Source organism: Cebus imitator, unplaced genomic scaffold (genome assembly GCF_001604975.1).
Source record: "Cebus imitator isolate Cc_AM_T3 unplaced genomic scaffold, Cebus_imitator-1.0 Scaffold35, whole genome shotgun sequence".
Lineage (NCBI taxonomy): Eukaryota > Metazoa > Chordata > Mammalia > Primates > Cebidae > Cebus > Cebus imitator.
This window is the reverse complement of record NW_016107350.1, coordinates 5,929,906-5,937,954: the sequence shown is the minus strand read 5'-3', so window position 1 is coordinate 5,937,954 and position 8,049 is coordinate 5,929,906. Positions and strand designations below refer to the sequence as shown.

Below are 8,049 nucleotides of genomic sequence, written 5' to 3'. Positions count from 1 at the left end.
GCTACCTTCTGGTCCTATTGATTCCAAGTTTTGCTGCCCCTTTTCTGTTCCCATTCGGTTGGTGAGAGGCACTGCTGGGCGTGCTTCATTTCACGGTGCTTCCTCTGCGCCACGACCTGCATGTCCTCTGCAAAGAGAGTTGGAGTAAGACGTATAGGCATGTTTTTGGAAGCCCTTGACACACTGGGACGGCTAGCAGTAAATTCATAATACTCAAAGTGACTGCGAATCATGTAAATATATTCCACTGAATCCAAACTTAGCGTGCCCCCGGTCACCCTCTTCTTTATTGGATTTCAGTAATGCATATGGGCATGGCAACAGCAGCAAGCAAGAGGGGAAACACATCAGCACGTGGGGGTGGTCAGATGAGAGGAGGCAGTAGAGGTAGGCAAGAGCGGTTAAAATATCGTACCCTAACAAATTTATCAGAAAACCTTTGGCCGTATCACACTGTCCCAGTCACTTTCTGGAATTTTCTTTTCTTTTTTCTTTTTTTTTTTTTTGAGACAGAGTCTCACTCTGTGGCCCAGGCTGAAGTGCAGTGGCGTGATCTCGGCTCACTGTCCCCTCTGCCTCCCGGGTTCAAGTGATTCTCCTGCCTCAGCCTCTTGAGCATCTGGGATTATGGGCACACACCACCACACCCGGCTGGTCTTGAACTCTTGATCTCAGATTATCTTCCCGACTCGGCCTCCCATAGTTCAGGGATTACAGGCGTGAGCCACCGCACCTGGCTTCTTCCTGAACTTTGAGAGAAGCCTGTGCAAATAAGGTACATGGGCTTGGCTCAGTACCTCATGGCAATGCACTGGAGTTAAAACAAAGTTGTTCATAGTTAAAAGTCGTACTAAGACTGTACATTTCTTTTTCTGTTGTGCTGTGCCTCCCCATTTTCAGTCTCCTTTATTTTGCCTCTAGAAAGACATTTTCAGTAAGAGTTAAGCACATACACTATAAGAATTTAACCAAAAGGAATGTAATGTGAACTATTTTTGTAGGTAGCAATTTCCAGCCTTCAAATGACTCTTTTCAAATTCTGGAATTCTCATATTACATTGGCAGCGTTGTATGTAGGGCTTTATTACTATTGGCTATTCCTATGGTACATTTGAAAGGCACCACCTTAAGCTAATGTCATTAGTAGATTGTGGATGGCTTAAAAGAACACCTGAGTATGTTGGGGAAAGCCACAGAGGCACCATTGTGTTGTCTCTTTGAATTAATACTCTTGCTATGACTTTTGTGGTTACTATTGTGAAGATAAGCAATGAAAATTCATTCGTAATTTTTCTAGAATTGTAGATTTCTAGAATTGTAAATGTCCAACATTATTGTAAATATGCATCAGTTTTCAGTGGGCATAATTCTACTCCATTTGACTACAATGACCATGGAGATGCTGTGTAGCAATGCACACTTTCAGCGGCCTGCTCTAAGCTTTTGAATAAGATCATGTTTAAACACCTTGGCATGAAGCGATTCCCGATAGCTGTGGCAACTTGAAATGCTTAAAAAGAATGTAGAAAACATATATATCTAATTTCAAAATGAAGTTTAGCATCATTCCGGTTTTGTAATGGTGTTTTGTTTTCTTCTAGATTGTATAATCTTACAGATCCGTTAAGCCTTTGGAATCTGTTTTTCTCTTTTATCAAAAACAACAATTTTGCAAAAGCTGCTTGTTTGGGGCTACATTTAAAGACGTATTTTCTATGTGTGGCCCAGTGGGAATTCAATGATACCTTCCAAATAATGGATGTCTATTTTATTCAAGGTTGTGTTCTATACTATGAGAAATTAGATTATGATTTTCGATTCTCATTATCTTGTAACCAATGGAAGATAGATAACGACACGAATGAGAACTTGCTTTCTCCAGAGGAGTTCATGCTGTTAAAAAAATAAAGAAAGAAAAAAATGTCAAAATGCTTTTGATAATATGCAATGTAAGTCCTCTCTCTACATAATCTCTCATTCTCTTACACAAACACAAACACAAACACACAAGCATTCACACAAAAAACCACTATCAATAAAGCAATGCTTACTTAGCTTTATTATTATTTATTATTAGCTTTATTATTTAATAGTTAGTGAAAGTAAAAGCCAATGCAAGGTGGCAAAAAAAAAAATCAGAAGTGCAGTATTAGAAAAAGTAATCCCACTTATTGACTGCATCTGCTTTTATTTTATACCTGTAAACTCCTAAAAAAAAGTATTGCAGAAGAGAAGGTGACTGTGTGAGTGAGGTTCTCCAGAGGGAGAGAAGTAATAGAAAATATGTACATATGAAAGAGAGGTCGTTAAGGAGACTGACTCACAGGGTCACAAGGTGAAGCCCCTCAATAGGCCATCTGCAAGCTGAGGAGCAAGGAGCCAGTAGTGGCTCAGTCCAAGTCCAAAACCTCAAAGTCGGGAAGCCGACAATGCAGCCTTCAGTCCGTGTCTGGAGGTCCTAAAGCCTTTGGCAAACCACTGGTGTAAGTCTAAGAGTCCACAAGCTGAAGAACTTAGAGTCTGATGTTTGAAGGTAAGAGGCATCTGGCACAGTAGAAAGATGAAGGCAGAAAGACTCAGCAAGGCTGCTCATTTTACCTTCTTGACTGCCTGCTAATACTAGCCATGCTGGCAGCTGATTGGATGGTGCCCACCGAAATTGAGGGTGTGTGCCTCTCTCAATCCACTGACTCAAATGGTAATCTTCTCTGACAACACCCTCACAGGTACACCCAGAAACGATACTTTGTATAATTTAATTCAATCAAGTTGACACTTAACCATCAGAAGTTCCCCCTTATCAACTTGAACCCATAAACATCTCCTGAAATCACACATAATCCCTAAGTGAGACAATAATAAGGTCATAATTATGCCTGACATAATACAGTTATCTTTCCTACAACCAGAAGCTCACTAATCCTTAACCTAAATGCTATTACATAAAGTTAACAACACTTAAATGCTGATATGAAGTCAATAAATCTTATGTCAAATGATAAAGGAAAAAGAAAGGAAATACAATAACGCTATTTTCTTGGTACAAGTGTATACATGCACAAAGATATTTTTAATAAAATAAGTAGGTAATATTTATGACAATTACAGTTCTCCTTTCTGTAGCTGGTTGCATGGCCGTAGCCGGTATGGATGACTACCATCTTCTACTATCCATTCTGTATTACCTTTGCCTTCAGCAAGCACCTAAGTAGGTCGTGGTTTTTTTACCTGGTAGAGTGACCCAATCCTTCATCCTGAAGCGTCTGGTCTATTTGTAATCCTGCCTGGATTGGGTTGTTGTAGTTTCCCATTGATCTTAATCATAGGGCATGGTAATACTAAGAGATACCCTAAGACATCTCCTGTATTCCACACATACTCTGCCTTACCTCCATTGTGGGGTAGTAGACTGATTTCATCTTCATAGTCCTAGTGAATCACCCCAGCCAACAGTGTAACTCCTTCTTACTCTGTTGACTTAGAGATGATAGGAGGAGCCCAAAGTTTCTTGGTGGCAATCTTAACTTCCAGTTAAATGGAAACATTGTTGCGTCTCCTGGTGGCAGCATTCCTCTCTTTGCAGCTAAGACTGCTAGGCCAGCAGAATGTAATGTCATAGGAACAGGAAGCAAAAATATGACTAGTGGTCACTAGGGTCGATGGTTTGTGGCACCATTTGCACTTCCATCCTTCATTCCTGGACCCGTGAATCCTGGCTATGGGAGAAATAGTACCATGTATTGAATGATGATTCAAGGCGTACACAGATTTCTGGAGAACTTTGCCTATCCGCATATCTCTTTCCCAGATTTCTTTGTCACCAATTTTTAAATCATGCTTCTTCTAAGTTCCTGACCATCCAGCCAAACCATTGGCTACAGCCCATGAATCAGTATATAATCACACATCTGGCCATTTCTCCTTTCAAGCAAAGTGTACATCCAGGTACACACCTTGAAGTTCTGCCCACTGGAAAGATTTCCCTTCAGCACTGTCCTTCAGGTATGTCCTAGAAAGGTGCTGTAATGCTGCAGCTGTGAACTTTCGGGTGGTGCCTGCATGTTGTGCAGAACTCAGTATACCAGGCCCTAGTCTTCTCTTCCTCTGTCCTCTGATCATAGGAAAACCTCCATGAGGTCATCGATGCAGGCTGGGGGAGAGAAGGCAGGGTGGGTGGGGACCACAGGCATTTGAATCTCTTCCTTGAGTAACTTAATTGTGCCTTCAGGACCAGCTCAAACCCCATCACATATATACCACTTCCATTTGATGATGGAATGCTGCAGTGAATGTCCAACTCGATGGCTTGGTTGGTAGAGAAAGAACCCAGTTCCTGATAGGCAGTTCAGATTGCATGGTGACTTGTTGACTCATAGTCAAGTGTTCAATTTCTACCAAGGCCCAATAACAGGCCAACAGCTGTCTCTCAGAAAGAGAGCAGTTATCTGCAGAAATGCAAGACCTTACTTTATATTCCTAGAGACCTCCGCTGTGATTTATCTATGAGGGCCTGCCAAAGGCTCCAAACAGCACCCCTATCTGCCATTGACACCCCAAGCACCATTGGGTCTTCTGGGTCATATGGCCCAAGTGCAGCTTGCCCAGCAGCCTAGGCCTGTTGCAGAGCCTTCTCCTGTTCTGGACCCCACTCAAAACTGGCAGCCTTTTGGGTCACCAGCTAAATGGGACCGAGTAACATATCAGAACTATGAAATATGATTATGACCAAGGAGAAAAACTAGCAAGATAGATGGGTAAAAAAAATAAATGTAAAGGTTAATTGTACTATTTCTAGAAATAATGAACTAGGAATATAATAGAAATAATTTTATATGCAATAGGACAGAAATATAATAAAAATAAGTCTAATAGATATGGGTAAAACCTATATGACACCTAAGATATATTTGAATAGTTAAGGAAATAAACAGAAGCTTATTTAAGAAAATCCAAAATTGTGTTATCAATTCTCATCAATTAATCTCTATCTTCCAGAGGTCATTTGTAAAAATTAAATACTAAAATAATCACAAAATCATGAAAAAGGGTAGTAAAGTGTGAAATTAGTAGTTACAAAATTAGAACATGAAACTATAGTGATTATAACTCTTGGATACTAAAAAAGAAATACATTTACTGAGAAATAGATCTAGAATTTAACAGTAAATCAATAGACAGATAATTTCATCTATAAAATATTGTCATGTTATTATCAGTGGAAAATAGAGGTTAGTTTTTTTACCCACGTCTTATTACAAAATAAATATTAAAAAATGAAATCATAGGTTGGGTGCTATGGCTTACGTCAGTAATCCCAGCACTTTGGGAAGCCAAGGCGGTTGGATCACCTGAGGTTGGGAGTTCAAGACCAGCCCAACCAACATGGAGAAACCCCATCTCTACTAAAAATACAAAATTAACCGAGCATGGTGGCACATGCCTGTAATCACAGCTACTTGAGAGGCTGAGGCAGGAGAATTGCATGAACCTCGTAGGCAGAGGTTGCAGTGAGCTGAGACCATGCCATTGCACTCCAGCCTGGGCAACAAGAGCAAAACTCTGCCTCAAATTAAAAAAAAAAAAAAAAATGAAATTCTAATGGTACCTGAAGAAAAAGGGATGTATCGAAGTCTGGAAAGCTTTTTTTTTTTTTTTTTTAGCAGAACCATAAATCTAGAAATCACAAACAAACAACAAAAACGTTAGTGATTTTGAAAGCCTACATACTAGCATAAAACAAAACATAACTTAAAGCAATGTTGAAGATTATTGGAGAAAAGTTGCTATTTCAATAGTTTATTTAAAAATTACCGCAATTATCATCACCTCATCTGCACCTGATGAATAAAAATAAATTATTTCAAAGTTTATAAAAGTGCAACAATTATTTACAAGACAGGGTAAACACACAATAAAAGTTTTTATTCCGGAGACTCAAGTTGGGTAGGTTTACATTTTCATCAAGGAAAACAGAAGTATGATGTTAAATTCAAGTTCTATTGACTGTACCTTGGGAGATTCCCTCCACTATTGGTAAAAAGTTTTACTATCTAAAATCACACATATTACATATACTTATACAATGGCCATTTTGCCAAAGATATCTTCCCTAAAATTCTAAATTTATTTTCTCCATCTTCAGATTGTTCAAAACATTGCAACAAAAATTACAGAAAAAGGTAGTTGAGAGTAATGGGACAGTGAAAGAGATGACCAAACCCTGTCCCAGATCAAATGACATTAAGGAGTGAAAAAGTTCTATAATTTCTCATAAATCACCAAGAAAATGGGCTATCGTGACAAGAATTTTTTGTCATGGAACCCTTAACATCATCCTAGTATCTTCACTATGATCAGTATATTTCGCCACCGTGCCAAAGAACACCTATAATAGTTGAAGACATAATAACATTTTTCCAAAAAATGATTCTATTGTCCTAAATCACCTGACCAGGCTACTTCATAACTGTTTCTTCAACTGAGTTTCAATATTGGCAAATATACTTTTGTTTTTCTCATTTATCTTTCTTTCCTCCATAAGACACATAATTTATAATTAGACAAAATGTGTCTCTATTAAGTTGAAGTAATGCCTTCATTGCTTTATCGCTCTTCACAAAGACAAAGGAGACAATCAACTGCCAACGACCTCCTCTATAAACCCTCGTTTATATTCCTAATTCTTCCTTCCTGTTGGGCCTGATACACTTTCAACATCTTTTAGGTAAGCCAGCCTGATACATGGTCAATCTAAATGAGAGAAAACTGTTCTGTAACAATCAGGAAGATAAATCAAAACCTTGTCAATTTTCCCTACAAATTGGAGCAATACTATGGTTTCAACAGTTTATCAAAGTTAAGAGCAATGATTCTTATTCTTAGCTGTCCATTACAAACACCAGATGGGGGGAGTGGGTAATTTACACCTTGAATCTTAGGCTTTCCATTAGTCCATTCTCACACTGCCATAAAGAACTACCTGAGACTGGATAATTTATAAAGAAAAGAGGTTTAATGGACTCACAGTTCCACAGGCTGTGCGGGAGGCATGGTTAGGGAGGGCTCGGCAAACTTACCGTCATGGCAGAAGATGAAAGAGAAGCAGGCACAATCTTCACATGGTAGAGCAGGAGGAAGAGAGAGTGAGCAAAAGGGAAGTGCCACACACTTTTAAACCGTTAGATTTCCTGAGAACGCTTTCATTATCATGAGAACAGCAAGGGGGAAATCCATCCTCAAGATCCCATCACCTACAACCAGGCTCCTCCCTTAACACTGGGAATTACAATTCAACCTGAGATCTGGGTGGGGACACAGAGACAAACCATATCAGGCTCCAACTGAGAATAAATTAGTCAGAATCCCCAGTACTTGGACTCAGGCTTGGGTGTTTTTTTTTTTTTTTTTTTTTTAACAAACAAACAACAACAAAAAAACCCAAAAACACCATTCCAGATTATTTTAATGTGTAGCCATGGCTGAGAACCAGTGAATTAGATAATCATTTAATAGTACATTGCTCAATTAAGATAATTATGCCCATAGAGCATAAGCCATACCTGCTCCACACTTTCCATATCTAACTTTTATACCACCATTCTCTCCCTCTTCTTAATAAACACATTGTCATTATAAATCATCACTGCTTTGTCTGTATCTTTAACAATAGGGAAGGGTGTGAAGGAATGTGAGGAATGTTAATCCATTTTTTATATCTCTAGGGATAATAAACTTATAGCCCTGTGATTGTGACACCCCTGTTTCATACATCCCACCTGCAATGGACAAAAAGACCATATCACTTAATATTACCTGTGTAGGTGGTATTGGCTTCTTAAATGATTAGCCTCAGTTTTCCCCGAGGTCCCTTTAAGACTAAATGTAGTTGCCAGTGAAGCTGATATGACCTCTATAAAAGGAAACTCTGGCCTTTGTGGTATTTTTCCTTATTTAATTTCAACTCCAAAATAATTCACATCTTGTGCACCCATTTACTAATTTAAATATGAATAATTTGCTTTTATTTTGTGACCTTTTCTAAAATTGTGT

The 8,049-nt window shown here is 38.8% G+C and overlaps 1 long non-coding RNA gene across 1 annotated transcript; it reads right to left on the bottom strand.

Moving 5' to 3' along the window:
* Positions 1-684: 684 nt before the first annotated feature.
* On the bottom strand, positions 685-7,266 carry LOC108301510. The gene is made up of 3 exons (XR_001823906.1): positions 7,077-7,266; positions 1,746-1,893; positions 685-811 (listed from the first exon to the last, which is right to left on the bottom strand). It is a non-coding gene; the product is annotated as an uncharacterized LOC108301510 (long non-coding RNA).
* Positions 7,267-8,049: the final 783 nt, after the last annotated feature.